The sequence below is a fragment of the Eptatretus burgeri genome, chromosome 2 (genome assembly GCF_056783735.1).
Source record: "Eptatretus burgeri isolate ZD-2024b chromosome 2, Ebu_testis_v1, whole genome shotgun sequence".
Taxonomy (NCBI): domain Eukaryota; kingdom Metazoa; phylum Chordata; class Myxini; order Myxiniformes; family Myxinidae; genus Eptatretus; species Eptatretus burgeri.
This window is the reverse complement of record NC_140962.1, coordinates 44,940,202-44,957,577: the sequence shown is the minus strand read 5'-3', so window position 1 is coordinate 44,957,577 and position 17,376 is coordinate 44,940,202. Positions and strand designations below refer to the sequence as shown.

Below are 17,376 nucleotides of genomic sequence, written 5' to 3'. Positions count from 1 at the left end.
TAGGATAGTTACATCACTGAGATCATCAATCATCAAGAGAATCATCAAATCCATCACTGAGAAGATCAAGGGGTTGTTTAGTCATTTTTAACATCGTGCTCCAATCTTGTCCAGGAGATGTATAATCATGGACAGGATCAAGTCCATAGGAATCTTTATTATAACAAACTTCTCAACCACATCAGTGAGTAATAAAACATAAGTTATTAAATAAAGGTCATGAAATTCACCCATATTCTTTATCTCAAACTCTTTCCAAACTTGTTTTGCTCTTTCATATTCTTCACCCGTCATATGACATCTTCATAACTTGTTATAAAAATGCTTTTGAGGAGGAAGTCCGATTTCTTTAACTCTTTCAAAGGAATCCATACAATCGTATGGGTAAATGCCCTTTTTAGTACGAAGAGAAATGTCTTTACCAAAGTCGGCTTCAGTCAAAAATTGAATAGAAAGTATAGGAAAAGAGGAGATGTTTGAAACCAAAGAACTTAGAGGGCTTGTCATAAATGTATAAGAGTCAAGAAATCTAATATTTGTATTTACACCCATTTCACGAGTATAAATATGTTTTGTAAATGAGATGTAATTTTGATCTTTATTAGGAATTACTATTATCTTTCCAAGAGTCTCACTTCATTCTTTTATAAAGAGATGTGTATCATAATGACAATTATTATGAAGAAATACAGGTATGAATGCAGGGATTCTATAATTAAGATTACAATTATTATGAGCTGCTCAGCTATATTTCCCCGTTATGTGGCAATAATCTCTAACCTTTTTATCAGTTTTTACCAAAGCCTCTGAGCATATATGACAAATCCTTACTTCTTCAAATTCTTTCTCTTCATTTGGAGATAAGTCAAGGGGTTTATTTGTTCTTGACATAATTTCAGTTAGTTTCATACTGTCATCCTCAATCCTTTTAACAAATTCAGCAGCAGCATCAGGTCCTCCATACAACTCCAACTTATCATATTTACTTCCTCCAGATGATTTAATGTAAAAAAAACAAAACCAGCAAGGGATATGCTTTTGATATGCTGTTTCTTTATGAGTGAAATAAAGGAGATCTACATGCCGGTCATTTGACCAATTATCATTGGATAGTTGTTGATAAGTTGATAGTTGTACTAAGTCTTTAGAATTTGGACTTTGTTTTCATCAGTTAAACCATAAACATTTATTGATAGGTTATTCATATTCTCAAACTTTGTTATATCGTTTAAGCTCATGGGTTCTCCTCGAGAGATGCCAATATCCCCAATTTCTAATTTATTCTCACATTTCTGATACTTTGAAACCTTCTCAGTCTCTTTCCTGTGGATAAAGATGTGCTATGACACTCCAGAGAAAGCAATTATCAGTATTTTTAATGTTAATTATTGCCTTTTTATTTTTTTATATGCTAAGGTAAATAAATACAAGATGAAGCCTTCAGCTGAGTGGATTTAAGAATATTAAGATCGATATATGAAACATTCCCAATGTTGAACGCACTACCTCATTGTTGTTCTAATTCAAATCGAATAAGCTCTTCAAATGTCGGAGATTTAAGGAAGCTATCAATTGATGTGATAAGGTGTGGTGGATTCGTTCTCATCTATTTTTCTTCATTAACATTATCTTCTCTTGAGAAGTTAAAGGAGGTTCCAAGATATATTTTGAATGATTTATGCTTTTTCAACATTCTACTATCAATCTTGATAATTGAATCCTTTGAGATATGAATCGCTTCCCAAATGGATCTTTTACGAATATTAAATCTCATAAGTTTTACCTTTATCCGATCTTTAAAACATCTTTGAAGAGTTGTTATTTCAAATGGTTTTGTCTCAATGACATCCATCTCTCATCCAATTTTCTTCTTCTTGCTCTTCAAGTTTCTCTCAATGTTGTTTCCATGTTTTTGTGATTGAAGGTGTTTTTTTATAACTTTCTTTGAAGACATCGTCAGAACAGACATTACAGTGTTTTGTTTCTTGTTCAAATTGAGATATTTGTCTGAAAAAATTGAATGTGTGTTTGTTGGTTTGAAGGTGTTTTTCATAACATTTATATTCATAATCACAAACGTCGCAGTACGTTGCCGTCACCATATTTATAGAGAAAAATTTTGCCTGAAAATCTCATGGTAATTTATAGATGCTTTTCGTTAAAACTAAAATTTTCTTCATGAAAATTCCGTTTAATTCACAGGTGAGTCTGTGCTTAAAACCATTTTACCCACCAACTTTTTTCACTTCATCAATACAATGTATCAATACACAAAAGACAAGTTTCACTCAATCTCTGCATTTGTAAAAGATACTGAAAAATATGTCGAGGATGTAAACTTGAACAAAAATAAATATAATCACAATTTGATAAAAAAAACAATTATGGTTAATAATATGAGTTCTTCAATTTCCTTCAGTAGAAGGGCTTTTAGTATATCTGGAAGAACATCAATTAAAGTAGCTATAACAAAAGTTTTTCCTCTCCTTCTGGCAATATATTCAAAACTAGTGGTCAAAAGTTTCTCATCAGTGTGATCAAATTTCATTGAAATCATGGGTGTAGTTTCTGAGAAGTTGCAAGCATTTGTGGACGGACGGACGGACGGACGGACATCACGCCATCCCATAAACTCCCCGGAACTACTCTACTGGTGAGCTAAAAACGATCCCAGGCAATATTATTGCAAACAAACTACAGTTGGAAGCTGTCCGGGGCTCAGCGACTATCCTGAAGAGAGCCCTTGGCACAAAACTTTGAGAACAGAAAACTTCACAGCTTGGTCCATGAAAGATGACCCCCTTAGCCTTACTGAAATGAAGGTGAATCCTTTGAGCCTGTCCTGGGAAGACTCCATTCCACATTCTGAAACCCACATATGTACAGTAGATACCAATCGACACGCATGCACACGCACACACACACACACACACACACACACACACACACACACACACACACACACACACACACACACACACACACACACACACACACACACACACACACACACTGAATAAAATGTATTGTGATGTCTGTAATATTAATATTCTTTTAAAAAGTTGAGAGGAGACACCTTCAAACCAACAATCACACATTCAATCTTTTCAAACAAATATCTCCATTTGAACAAGAAACAAAACATTGTGATGTCTGTTCTAAGGATGTCTTTAAAGAGAGTAACAAAAAAAACACCTTCAATCACAAAAAACACGTAAACAACATTGAGAGCAACTTGAAGAGAAAGAAGAAGAAAAGTGGATTTGAGGGAGATGTCATTGAGACAAAACCATTTGAAATAACAACTCTTCAAATATGTTTTAAAGATCGGATAGAGGCAGAACTTAGCCTGGTGTTGGCGCAGTGGTTCGGGCAGCGGCTTGGGATCCAAAAGGTCCTGAGTTCAAGCCCCGTTGGGCCACTGAATTAATACACCAGGGGGTTGACTCAGCCTGTCATCCTTCCGAGGTCGGCGAAATGAGTACCAGTATACTGGGCCGGTGTATACCCCGGTTAAAATAGGTGTACCATATCCCTGTGTCGTAAGAGGCGACCAGGGTTGCGTCAGGAAGGGCATCCGGCGTAAAAGATGTGCCAAATCACTATGCGGATCATACAGATGATCCGCTGTGGCGACCCCGAACGGGAGCAGCCGAAAGAAGAAGAAGAAGATAGAGGCAGAACTTATAAGATTTAATATTAGTGTAAGATCCATTTGGGAAGTGATTAATATCTCAAAGGATTCAATTATTAAGGTTGTTCGTAGAATATTGAAAAAGCATAAATCATTCAAAATATATACTGAAGCCTCCTTTACCTTCTCAAGAGAATATAATGTTATTGAAGAAAAGTATATGAGAACGAATCCACCACACCTTATTCCATCAATCGATAGCTTCGTTAAATCTCCTACCTTTGAATATCCTTAAATCTACTCCGCTAAAAGCTTCTTCTTATATTGATTTACCTCAGGATATAAAGAATAAAAAGGCAATAATTAATATTGAAAATACTGATGATATATGCTTTTTCTGGAGTATCTTAGCACATCTTTATCCACAGGAAAGGGATTGTGAAAGACTTTCAAAGTATAAGAAATATGAGAATAAATTAAAAAGTGGGGATCTCGGCATCTTTAGAGGAGAACCCATGAGCTTAAAAGATATAACAAAGTTTAAGAATATGAATAACCTATCAATAAAAGTTTATGGTTGAACTGATAAAAAACAACGTCCAAATTCTAAGAGTTAGTAATACGATATCCAATGATAATTGGGCAAATAGATATCCTTTATTTCATCAATAAAGAAACCGCTCATTATGCTCATATCAAAAACTTTTCTGGATTGGTAAGTAGTCAAGTTTATAAATCAAAGCATAAATCACATCCTTGTAAGAGTTGTCTAAATATCTTTCAATCTCAACAAAGACTTGATAAACATTTAAAGCATTGTTTTAATCATAAAACAGCAGTTATTAAGATGTCAGAACCAGGAGAGAAAGTTGTATTTAATGAAACTAATAAATGCATAAAACACCCATTTGCAATACATTGCTGATTTTGAGAGCATCTTGGAAAACACTGACGATATTCAAAAGTATTAAAAGCACATCCCTTGTCGGTTTTGTTATTACATTAAATCATCTGTAGGAAGTAAATCTGAAAAGTTGGAGTTGTATACAGGACCTGATGTTGCTGATGAACTTGTTAAAAGGATTGAGGATGATTGCATTGAGCTTACTAAAATGTCAAGAACAGATAAGACTCTTAACTTATCTCCTTGTGAAGAGAAAGAATTTAAAGCAGCAACGATTTGTCAAATATGCTCAGAGGCTTTGGTAAAACCTGATAAAAGGGTTAGAGAGCATTGTCATATCACAGGAAAATATAGAGGAGCAGCTCATAATAATTGTAATCTTCATTATAGAATCCCTACATTCATACCTGTATTTCTTCATAATAATTGTCATTATGATACGCATCTCTTTATCAAATAACTAAGTAAGACTCCTGGAAAGATAACAGCAATTCTGAATCCAGATCAAAATTACATCTCATTTACAAAACAGATTTAGACTCGTGAAATGAGTAAAAAATCCAAATATTAGATTTCTTGACTCTTGTAAATTTATGGCAAGCCCTCTAAGTTCTTTGGTTTCAAACATCTCTTTTCCTATTCGTTCTCGTCAATTTAGGACTGAAGCCGACTTGGGTAAAGACATTTCTCTTATTACTAAAAAGGGCATTTACGCATATGAGAAGCACCTGCTACCTATGGGAGCCGTCAAGGGGGTCATGTTATTATATTTATGTCTATTTTACTCCAAGGGGTCCCAGGATAACACATCCCAAAAATGGTTGCGATCGGTTCAGCCGTTTTTGCGGTACCTGAGAACAGACGGACGGTGAATTGTAGTAAGATGATTCTATGGATTCCTTTGAAACATTTAAAGAAACGAGACTTCCTCTTAAAAATAGTTTTTAATAACAAGTTAGGAAAATGTCATATGACAGATGAAGAATGTAAAGAGCAAAACAAGTTTGGAAAGAGTTTGAGATAGAGAATATGGGTGAATATCATGATCTTTATTGAAGAACTAATGTTTTATTACTTGAGAAGTTTGTTATCATAAAGATTCCGATGGACTTGAACCTTTCCATTATTATACATCTCCAGGACTATCTTGGAGTGCTATGTTAAAAATGACTAAACAACCCCTTGATCTTCCAAGTGATGTCGATATGCTCTTGATGATTGAGAAGGTTAAAAGAGGAGGAATTTCACAACTTTGTTCAAAGAGATATGCTAAGTCAAATAATAAATATCTTTCAGACTTCTCACCTAATAAGTCCACATCTTACTTGATGTACTTTGATGCCAATAACTTGTATAGCTGGGCAATGTCTAAATCTCAACCCTCTGGTAATTTTAAATGGGTGAAAGAGTACAAGTACAAATCTATCTTTGATTATATAATCTCCACAAGTCAAGAAGATTTAGATAAACGGGATTATGGGTATTATTTTGAAGTAGATTTAAACTATCCTGATAAACTTCATAACAAACATAAAGACCTTCCTTATGGAGCTGAAAAAGAGATCCCCAATCAAGAGTTATTCGGTGGTTGTCAACAACATTTCTTTCATTCTTCAAATGAGTTTGAATATATTCCGACATCTAAATTATGAACAAAATCGTTTGATGAAGAGAAGTATGTTTTACATCAATGAAATATAAAGCAATTTATAGAAGCAGGACTAAAAGTTAAAAAGGTACATCGGGCACTAAAGTTTAGTCAGTCATTGGTTAGGTAAATATATTGATTGTAATATGAGGACGAGAAGAAAGGCTAATAATGATTTTGAGAAGGACTTTTACAAGTTGATGAATAATTCTGTATTTGGTAAAACAATGGAAAATATAAGGAATAGACAAAATGTAAGACTTGCTATGACTTGGGAGCAGGTGGAGAAGTAGATAAATAAACCAAGCTTTAAAAGAATTGAAATATTTACAGATAATTTTTGTGCTGTTCATTTGAATAAAGAGAGTTTAAAGATAGATAAACCGATTTACGTTGGAACAACTGTTTTAGATCTTTCAAAGTATTTAATGTATGATTACTTTTATAATAAAAAGAAAAGAAATGGTGAGAATTCATTCTACAGATAACTACAAACGATGTTTAAAAGGATATGAAAGAAGATGAAGATATTTTTGATACAAGTGATTATGATCCTAATAACCCGCTCTTCTGTGAAAATTATGTTATCTCAAGCCAAAGAGTTAAAAGTTGGTAAAATCTTTGAGACTAAAATTTTATCTCAAGCCAGAGTTAAACATTGGTAATATTACTATGTACAATTTCATCTCTTGCTAAGAGCGTCACTGGCTTACTTCTGTGGTGTTCATTGCTTGTGGAGGTCATTAGCATAACAATCTACCTTGTCTCAGAGTAGTACATGAGCGGGAGCAAAATGATGTGTTCCTCAGGAGGTGCTCAGACAAGAGCATTAAGAGAGGTTTTTCATTTTTCATCTCTGCTCAACAAAGATACTTAAACCAAGAACCAAGTTCAGGTATACTCGGTGATGAGTGTTATGAGAAAATTAAGTTATTCCTGAAAATAAAACAAATATTTATATGATCTCTACTCTCTACTCAATTTATCTGACTACTCAATTTGGTTCAATAAATGATCATATGAAAGGAAGGTGAAGCCCAGCCCTGCAGGGTCGTCATGTCAAAAGGGAGGTGTTGGATGAAGTAATGTGTTCCAGTTTGAAAAGGAGAAATATGAGTGTGTAAGTGAGCGAATATTGTGACTGAGAAATGGGACACATTACTGCGTCCAGCCCTTCTTTTTGACACTACTCACCACTTTCTTTTCTAAATCTGTAACTTTGTAGAACAAATCTGTTGTAGAACGTCCCATAAACTGAATTTAATTACATAGATGGATATAATCCATACCAAAATAACAAAATATATAAAACACTATGCATTTTATTTCTTCATGCAGTTGCACAAACAAGACAAAAAAAAGAAAAAAAATGTAGAAGCATGGAGGGATGAAATCTCAAAAAAAATACAACCAAACAATGTAGGAATGACACCAATCTCTCCCCACAGTATGACACCACAATCCTCTTATGGATTACCATCACAGCATCTTTTGACATTTTACTTTTATTGTAGGATTGTGATGAATGAAGAAGAATAACAATGAAGAATGATACATTATGATGCCACAAAATGACACCACAATCCTCTTTTGGTTATGCATCACGATATCTTTTGACGTTGTTCCATCACAATCCCACAGCAACAGTAAAATGCCAAAATATGTTGTGATGGTAATCCATAAGAGGATTGTGCTGTTGTATTGTGGCATTGTAATGTGGTGGGTGTCATGCCTACCTTGTTTGGTTGTTTGTTTTTTTGAGATTTCATCCCTCTATGTTTTTGGATTTTTTTTTCCTCTTGTGTATGTAAAGCCAACCTAAGAAACACATTTGTCATTCATCAGCGCTAATTGGCAAAAAAAAAATTTCACCAAGTATGTTGGTCTGTAGCGTCTGTCTTTCTTTCTGTCTGTCACACAATTTTTGGGCAGTTTTCAAGCAATCGTTCTGAATTTTTTTTTTGTGTGTAGTTGACCGGCCAAGGGCAGCAACGCTTAATTTTGGTGACGATTCCAGGCGATGATGACAGGAGGGCGGAGTCCAGGCGATGACGAAGGAGGGCGGAGTCCAGGCGATGACGAAGTTCAGCTCGAGTGGGAGGCGAAGAAGGGAAGAGAAAGAGAGAACGAAGGCCCCGCTCCGACCTTTATAGGCCCCGCGGTGTGGGGCAGAGGGGCACCCCGAAGTGATGTGTTGTCACCCGAATCGGGCGCTCTGATTGGCCCCAGCCCCCCGTGCGGCCCGGCAACCGCTTCATTCCACTTCTGGCAATATGGCCCTGAGCTGTGAAAATGTCTCGCTCCGACCTCATGACATGATATGAATCGCCCACATCGAACTCCGCATCATGAATTGCCTTGCAAGAACCCCTGGGCCATGCCCTGATGACCGGCCGAGGGCGGCGTCTGTCCCGCATGTCTGCCAAGGCACCTCCGATTAGCGCTGATCAATGCCTGCTCCGTGATGCGTCACACAGCCCGAGCGATCCGGACTGCACACAAGCCTCTGCCTGAACGTGGCTTGGCTGGCCGGAGAGGCGAGGAAACGTCCACCGTCTGTGAGGAACACCCGCAGCCGCCAGCGTGGACCGGCGGTAAAGTGTTAGGATAAATCCATGCATGGTTTGCGCAGTACGCGCGGATCTGCCATGGCCCACGTTGTCAGTGCTCACGTTCGCATGATTCTGCTGTTTTGTGCATGGGGCCAACTCCGATCTGTCAGGCATCAGATATAATAATTAGATTGGGGTTTGGAGGGAAAAAGAGAAAGCCGATCTCATTAAATCCAGAAATGGGTCGAACAGAACGCGCCGCCCGTATCATGCACAACGTGGCGTGGTTGTCATTCATTTGCTTCTGTGTTGTGCAAAACCACATCCGTGCAGCCTCTTTTAGAGATATTCATTCGTATGCCTTTTCAATGCAACCGGAAATCTCATCCCAGATCATCGGAAGCTCGAGCCGATCATCTCGAGCTGCCGAGCATACTGTATAACTTGCAAAAGTTGGGTTTATGCTCACAGAAAAGCTGATCCCGAAACAGAGAAGAAGAGGATTATTGAAACTGCTGTCAAACTTATCAAAAATGACATCAAATCAGTGGAAACATACCATGATGTATATCCTGACTGTGAATCACTGAAGTCTGAAGAGGATGCCATCAACTTTCTTCCAGAAAGCCTCAGGGTTCAACTGAAAGGGTTGCTTGGGGTAAAAAATGCCGGCATGAAAACTGCCTCCATCGGACAAGCAATCATGCAGGCGACCCGACCAAGAGTTATTCTGGCGCTACTGCAGATTGGGCCAGGAGTCCAGGTCCACCACCACTTTACATCACGCTTCCTGGTCGATACGCTTCACAAGCTTGGATTCTGCTGCTCCTTCAAGGAGGTGCAAAGATTTGTTCGCAATGCTGTGGTGTCGCTTAGAACTGACATTCTTGGCTTCTCCGGTGAGTTAGTCCAGTATGCCGCTGACAATGTGGACCACAACATTCACACCCTGGATGGCAACAACACCTTCCATGGTATGGGGATGATTGCTGCCGTTACACCAGCTACCAAGACCATCAATCCCATTCTCAGAGCAAAGGTCACCCCTGATGTATCCATGGTGGAAAGAGTTCCAATTCTGTTCTACAGGGAAGTAGGTAGTGGAACAGACGCAGTGACGTACCAGAAGCTTGTCACGATGGAGGCACAAGACCCAATGGCAGAACTGGATCTTATATGGAAGACAGCCATCATTTTTTCCTCACCAAGGCCAGCATGGTCTGGGATGATGCAGTTTGTACAGCATGGCAATCATCCAGGGAAATCATGCTTCGTCTTACTTCCAACGATCGCCATGAATCCCAGTGACACCACATGCATCTTCTCAACACTGAAGTTTGTAAGTGAGCATGCCCACCGCCACAATGCCACACCAATCATTACCTTTGATCAACCACTATGGTGGAAGGCCCTCTTGATCATCAATGCTGAACCGGAAGGAAGCGACTTGAGCAACATAGTCCTGAGACTTGGAGGCTTCCACACCGAGATGAATTTCCTGGGGTCCATCGGGCATTTAATGGCTGGATCTGGGTTACAAGAAGTTCTGGAGCTTGTCTATGCAGACAACGCCATGGTGCACATGATGACAGGGAAGGCAATTGCACGGGCTGTGAGTGCACACCTCCTTGTCGATGGTGTCCTCAATTGTGTCTGACGCACTTGACGTGGCTCTCCCTCAGCAGTCTGGTGAGCCAGAAGATGCAGATTCACAGGAGATCACTGATGCACAGATGTCCTCAGATGAAGATACTCCAGCTAGAGATGGGACGGGAAACCCTGATCTGGATGAAGTTGCTGTCCTCTGAACATTTGATGGAGGGATCGGTGCCTGCAGAGGAAGCTTGTCATGCTGATGTGGTGCTCAGAATAAAGGAACTGCTGAGAAACAAAACCGAATCCCTGAAATCCTCTAGTAGAACTGCTGCCCTCTGGTTGCAGTACATGGATATGGTAGAAATACTTCGCAAGTTTCTGAGAGCAGAACGTACCAGAAACTGAGCACTGCACCTTGAGGCAATATCAGAAATGCTTCCTTTTATGGCAGCATCTGGGCACAATCTCTACACAAAATTGGCTCGGATCTATGTGCAGTGGATGTGCAAGCTCCAGGAGGAACATCCAGATGTCCACCAGAGATTTGAAGAGGGATTCCATGTGGTCAGAAGAAGTGATCGCCTATGGGCTGGCCTGTCCATAGATCTCATCATTGAACAAGTGCTAATGAGAAGCATGAAGACCAGTGGTGGCCTCACAAAAGGGCGAGGGATGACAGAACAGCAGTGTGTAACATGGCTCCTCGCCATGCCAGCTTGCGCTGAAGTCAACAATGCCATGCAAGAGCTAACAGGAGTCAATTACAACACTGGTGAGCAAAACAAGGAAATGACAGATGCAAGGCAAGCACGTGACCTGAAGGACACACACGCAGTTCTGAACTATCTCCATGAAAGAAACCCCTTCTGTCCTGATCCAAGCTTGCGCAGTGTCTCGACTGGGGTCCATGCACACACTACTGTGAATTTTGACAAGGCAAAGACCATCGGGAACACCATCTTGGCCAGCATGGATGGACACACCACTGCTGAGTACACATTCATGAAAAGGGATCAGGCAATCACCTTGAGCACGCAGTCATCAGTGAAGATTGGTGGCGAAGCAGTGCAGGTGGATCCTCAACTACTTTTCCAGCGACTCACAGTTGCTGCAAAAGCATCACGAGATCTGGCATCAGTATTCAAGTATGAGCTGTGCAGTCATCCACCAGCACTGTTTGACACCTCCCTAATGCTTCGACAGCCACAGAAGCCAGTGCTCGCAGATGCCATCTGGGCCTTCCTCACACCTGACCTTCCAGGGATCACAGGCCAGGTTCAGTACGTGCTGGGTGGAGCACTTGTTCAGCGCATCCCATGGACACGTGGATCCACATACAATAACATCTGCAGGTTGTACACCGAGTATGTCACAAGAAAGTATGGGGAGGCAATTGTCGTTTTCGATGGTTATGAGGGTACGTCCACCAAGGACATGACACACCAGAGACGAGCAGGTAGGAGGACTGGAGCAACCGTGACTTTTGATGAGGGCATGCCTGTTACAATGAAGAAAGACGAGTTCCTCGCAAACAACACAAACAAGCAACAGTTCATTAACATGCTCAGTGGCCAACTGCAGAAGAAGAACTGTCAGACGTATCATGCTTCAGGTGATGCTGATCTCCTCATAGTGCAGAAAGCAGTGGAGTCTTCAACCACAACAAACACTGTGCTCATCAGTGATGATACAGATCTGCTCATGCTCCTTATCTACTCTACCAAGCTCGAGTCACATGACCTCTTCTTCCAACCTGTGCCAAAGAAGAGCACAAAGAACCCACGTTTCTGGAACATCAAGGCTCTCAAGCAGCAACTGGGTCCCAGTGTGTGCACTCACATTCTCTTCATCCACGTGATCCTTGGGTGCGATACTGAAACTAATCTGGCAGCCATTTGCACACAAACAGCCAGCAGTCCCCGCAGTTCAGTTATTTCGATAAGTATGTGTTTATAGTTAGGGTCCCGTCCTTCTGTCTAATGGGTTAATTTCATGTGTGCGCTGCGAGTTTCTTTATAGTCAGGTCATTTTTACATTAAATCTCCCCTTCGCTCCATCATCGCCATTCCGCACGTGTTCGGGGCCACGGGCATAGGCGGGGTGAGGTCGACTCCGCCAGCGAGATGGGTGTGCCTCGCAACCAATGAGGGATAGGAGTACCTCAGAAGCCCCCGACCAATCCGGAGACGAGTTACCTCAGGGCGGCCCCGCCCAGCCAGATAGGATGTCCGCCACCGACCAGTCCAGAGGCGAGTTACCTCAGAGCAGACCCTCCACCCCCACGAGGGGGAGGGATAAGAAAGGTCGCGAGCGGCTCGTGTGGTCGAGAAGTTGGTTGGTTCCTGCTGGTTGAGTTCGTGGCTCCTGGTCAATGGTCGTGCTGGTCGGAGTTGGCGCTCGTCCTGGTTGGTGTTTGTGTTTGTGGTGCTCGGGTCGCCGATCGTCGTTCGTGGCTGACTAAGTCGCTCCTTGGATTCTAGAGGCGTGGGTTCAAGTCCCACCGAGGCGGGTTGTGTGGGAGCGAGCGAGCTGAGGATCCCGTTTCCTTCCACGGAATCCGAGCTCCACAAGCGCGGGTCGGTAAAGACCGCACGAGGCGGACAGGTACCAACCAGACCTTGACCCTCAGCTTGCCTTCCCTCTCGAGCCGAAGGGCCCAATAAAGACCATTGAGGTCCATTTATTTTGGGGTGCGTGTGTGTGTCTGAATGGGCCCTGTCTTGAAGTAGAATTGCTTCAGTGTTTTCTTTTTATTGTACAGGGTGTCCCCAAAAAAATGACATCATTTCGTAGTCTAATAACATAGCTAATTCTCACTCAAATTATCTCAACTTTTAACAAAATGTGTAAAAACTAACTAAGTTGAATGTTTAATTCTTATCTCAATGAGAATCTACCAGGAAGATGGATTGGGCGAGCCAGTGATAATGACAATGTGCTGTTGAAACGGCCACCACGTTCACCTGACTTGACACCTTGTGATTTTTTTTCTATGGGGCTATGTGAAAGGACTGGTCTATACCTCCCCTCTTCTTACAAGCCTAGAGGAACTTAAGCAGAGAATCACTGAGGTGCTGGAGAATGTTACGCAAGACATGCTACAGCGTGTTTGGCAGGAGCTGGACCACCGACTTGACGCGTGTCGTGTCACAGACGGTGCACATATTGAACATTTGTGAAGTTTTGAGAAAACGGTTATAAAATCTACATCCCTCTGAATCTCTTGTTCGAATTTTGATAAATAAATCTTTAATTGTTCAACATGAAGCCTATTTACTTTCGTTTGCCTGGGACATGTAGTTACTTAGATATTCAAGTTTCAAATGATGTCATTTTTTTAGGGACACCCTGTACATTGTTTTGCATTGCTTATTCGGTTGTAACTCTGCTCTGTGTCTCCCTTCCCGATTATTGCCTCTCTGCCCCATTATAAATAAACCCCGATTGTTCAATGTACCAGCTCGTTGTTGTGCTTTCCATTATTGACCCAGCACGGTTCGTGCTTGAGAACCAGTAAGCCGATTGGGCTGTAAGTTGTCGTTTGGACCGACGGACTTTGGTAATTCCGCTCGGTTACACTGGACCGAGGTCGCTAGAGCGACCCGGTTTGACAGAGTCCGTCGAGGGTGTGACTTCCCCAGTAATTTGATGACGTGGGTACTTAGGTATATTGAAATTTGGCTATTAACCCTACCCCACGCCATCACAGAATTGGCGAGCACAGTCCTTAAGTGACCCGTGACCTTCGGAGTTGTCTGAGAGTCATGACCTAAATTCCGGGTGTTCGGTGGGAGACGGCTCTACTGCTCCACCTGGCGGCCGTTCCTCACCATCGACCCCCGGTCCACAACAATACTACATCCCACCTGTATGGCATTGGTAAAGGAGCCGCCCTCAAGACATTCACAACCATCGATGACTTCTATGAGCAAGCTACAGTGTTTGACACACCGTCAGCTTCCACAGCAGATGTTGTGGCAGCAGGAGAGATTGCTTTGGTCTGCCTGTACTATGGTAAGCCTGGGGAGGGACTCAACTCACTACAACACAAGCACTTTTGTGAGAAAGTGGCTACTAGAACTTCTTATGTACAGCCACAGAGCCTACCACCTCCCTCTGCAGCAGAAAAGTACCACAGTCTCCGCGTGTACTACCAGGTGCAGCAGTGGAAGGGAACCGTGGATGAACTCCTGCCGCCAGACTGGGGATGGAAAGAAAGTGATGGGGGGCTCATCCCTGTCCAAACTGACTTACCACCAGCTCCCCAGGAACTCCTGCAGGTCATCAGATGCAGCTGCAAGACAGATTGCAACAGCCTAAGTGCACATGCAAGGAGCACGACATTGAGTGCTCTGTTGCATGTAGCAACTGCAAAGGATCAGGGTGTGCAAATTCATTTCAGACTAAATGTGATGACGATGACAATGACGACGATGAAACCAGTGGTTGAGTAACCAGACAACCTAAAATATTATGTTGCCTTATATAGTATAATAGTGCTGTTACTTAAAAATAATGTCTTCAGAAGCACATGACTTTTTATCATTCTACATTATTACTTGTGTTGAACATCAGTGCATGCACTATTAAAGTATATATGCCAGGCCATAATAAATGGATTTAAATCATTTAGAGGTCTTATCTGAAGGCACGGGTCATCTCAATAATAAAACCAGACCATCTTCCTATGGAAATGTGTTTAGTATTACATATATAGTTAGAGCGTTGCTAAATATCCCATTATAAGGTAGCAAAAAGTGGTACCAGAGTACGGTTAAGAAACATTTTGGAAAATAAAATAAAGTAAAAATTAAAAATAATTTTAATTTATGTTAAAAAAACATTTCCACCACTTGGATTCATTAGGACTTTTTATATGTTATAGAGGACACATTTCTGAGTAATGAACAGCTATCAGATTTTCTGTTGCAATTTGTGAGGTTCACTCATTTGTCATATAATGCCTGAACTAATAACAATCATGTGATGGTCGGAAAAACTAGACAGCCTGACATTGTTACGAATCTGGAACCCATCGCACACAACAACCAGAGTCCTTATAGATCAGTTATATTGTGAAGTATGTGTTTCCAGTTTGGGCTCTGTCCCTAGTCTAATGGGAATTAAATGTTCATGCGCTGCGAAATTATTTTGATAGTTAGGATTTGAATTACATCCATGAATCTTCTTCGACAACAACAGCATCACCCTCACCTTCACCTTGCACTGGCCCAGATCAACTAAAACTACAACAACACCGGCATCACCCTCACCTTCACCTCGCTCTGGACAATGCCATGGTGCCCGTGGTGGGCGGAGTTCAAGGAGAAGCCTCGCGGCGGCCCTCGACCGATCAGCGTGCTGCGAGTGAGGTGGCTGCCGCTCAGCCAATCAGACCCTGCCACAGTGAGAAAGGCGGTTCACGTGATGTCACCACACCCCCGGGCCAATCGACGGACTTGCCGCTCGTTTTGGCCATTGGGGAAGGCAAAGAGTGATTCTGCGCACCAAAACCAGCCAATGAGGAAAGACATACACCACGACACCGAGGTTCGGCTGAGGGAGGGGGGAGGATAAAAGGCCAGGCTCTATTTTTCCGGGAAGAGTGGTTATCACGTTCACCTCACACGCGAAAGGTCCCCGGTGGTGGTTTTTCTTTTGAAAGCCAGTTTTTCGTCTTGCCAGTCCGCCCTGCCAGCCTCCGTTCGCCGGGAGCCTGGTCGTATGGATGCCTGCGCTGCTACAGGTCTGAGTCCCGCCACCCCGCCAGCTCAACGTACCCACTCGAAGCGGACAGGTCCGAGTGCAGGCTCTTGTCTTCAGCTCGCCTTTCCCTCTGAGCTGGAGTCCTCAATAAAGGCCGTGGCCACAGTTTCTTTGGTGTGTGTGTGTGTGTGTGTGTGTGTGTGTGTGTGTGTGTGTGTGTGTGTGTGTGTGTGTGTGTGTATTTGTGGGCCGGTCTATAAGTAGAAATTTTTAAGTGCTTGCTCTTTGTACATTGCATGACTATATTCGGTGTTAATTCTGCTCTGTGTTTCCCCTTTCCCTATTGTAAATAAATCCCCAGTTAAATGTATCAGCTCGTTTCTGTGTTTTCTTCATTGGTTTAACACGGTGCGTGTTGGGGAATTAAAGAAGGCCGTTGTTGCCGTAGTTGTTTGCATTTGGACCGACGGGAGCTCGGTAACCATCCGCACGGGTTACGCCCGGGTCGAGTATGGAGACGACTCGTCCCGTTCGAGTTCCGTCGAGGGTGTGAATACTCGATAGTTCGCCACGTGGGCGTCTAGGTATTTTGAAGTTTGGCAAATAACCCTGTACCACATGGTTGATTTATTGACGATTCACGGTCCTGTAAGGGACGGTAGGGACCCGTACCCTCGGAGTTTTCCGAAAGGTACGATCTAGATTCCGGGTGTTTTGTAGAGTTGACCCTACTGCTCCACCTAGCGGTCGTGCTCGCAGCGGATACCCGGCCCACAACAATATAAGAGTTCTTAATAATATTTACAATTTTATGATTAACATAAAATCTGTCTAGGCAAGCAATCGTCAAAAGATTTATTGAGGCACAAATCCATATATACTGACGGATATCATGGTTTTGTACCCGCCACACATCCACCAGTTTAAACTTTTTAACTAGCTGTGCCAAAGGCCTTGCACTGGGTGGATAAGGCTCACAAGTGTTCCGATCAAGTTTTGGGTTGAGGGTGCAGTTGTAGTCACCCCCCAGGCACAACAACATGGTCAAGTCAATGGTGCTTACAAACTCTGCCAACTTATACAGAAAGGCACCTCTTTCAGAGTTAACACGAGGGCAGTATACATTAGTCATGCAAATCTTTAGGTTACTCCTGACAAATTGCACAGACAGTAAGTAACCTTTACACATTTCCTTACACTTTATCTCTGAAGGCTGGAGTCAAGGATGCAACACTATTGCCACACCAGCCTTGGCCTCAACAAGCGCACTCGAGTAAAAAAGACAACCTTTAAAGATTTTACACCACTCAATTATTTCAATTCAATTATTATTCAA

At 41.9% G+C, this 17,376-nt stretch overlaps 1 pseudogene; it reads left to right on the top strand.

The window, feature by feature from the left end:
* Positions 1–9,411: 9,411 nt before the first annotated feature.
* LOC147031949 (uncharacterized) lies at positions 9,412–15,111 on the top strand (annotated as a pseudogene).
* Positions 15,112–17,376: the final 2,265 nt, after the last annotated feature.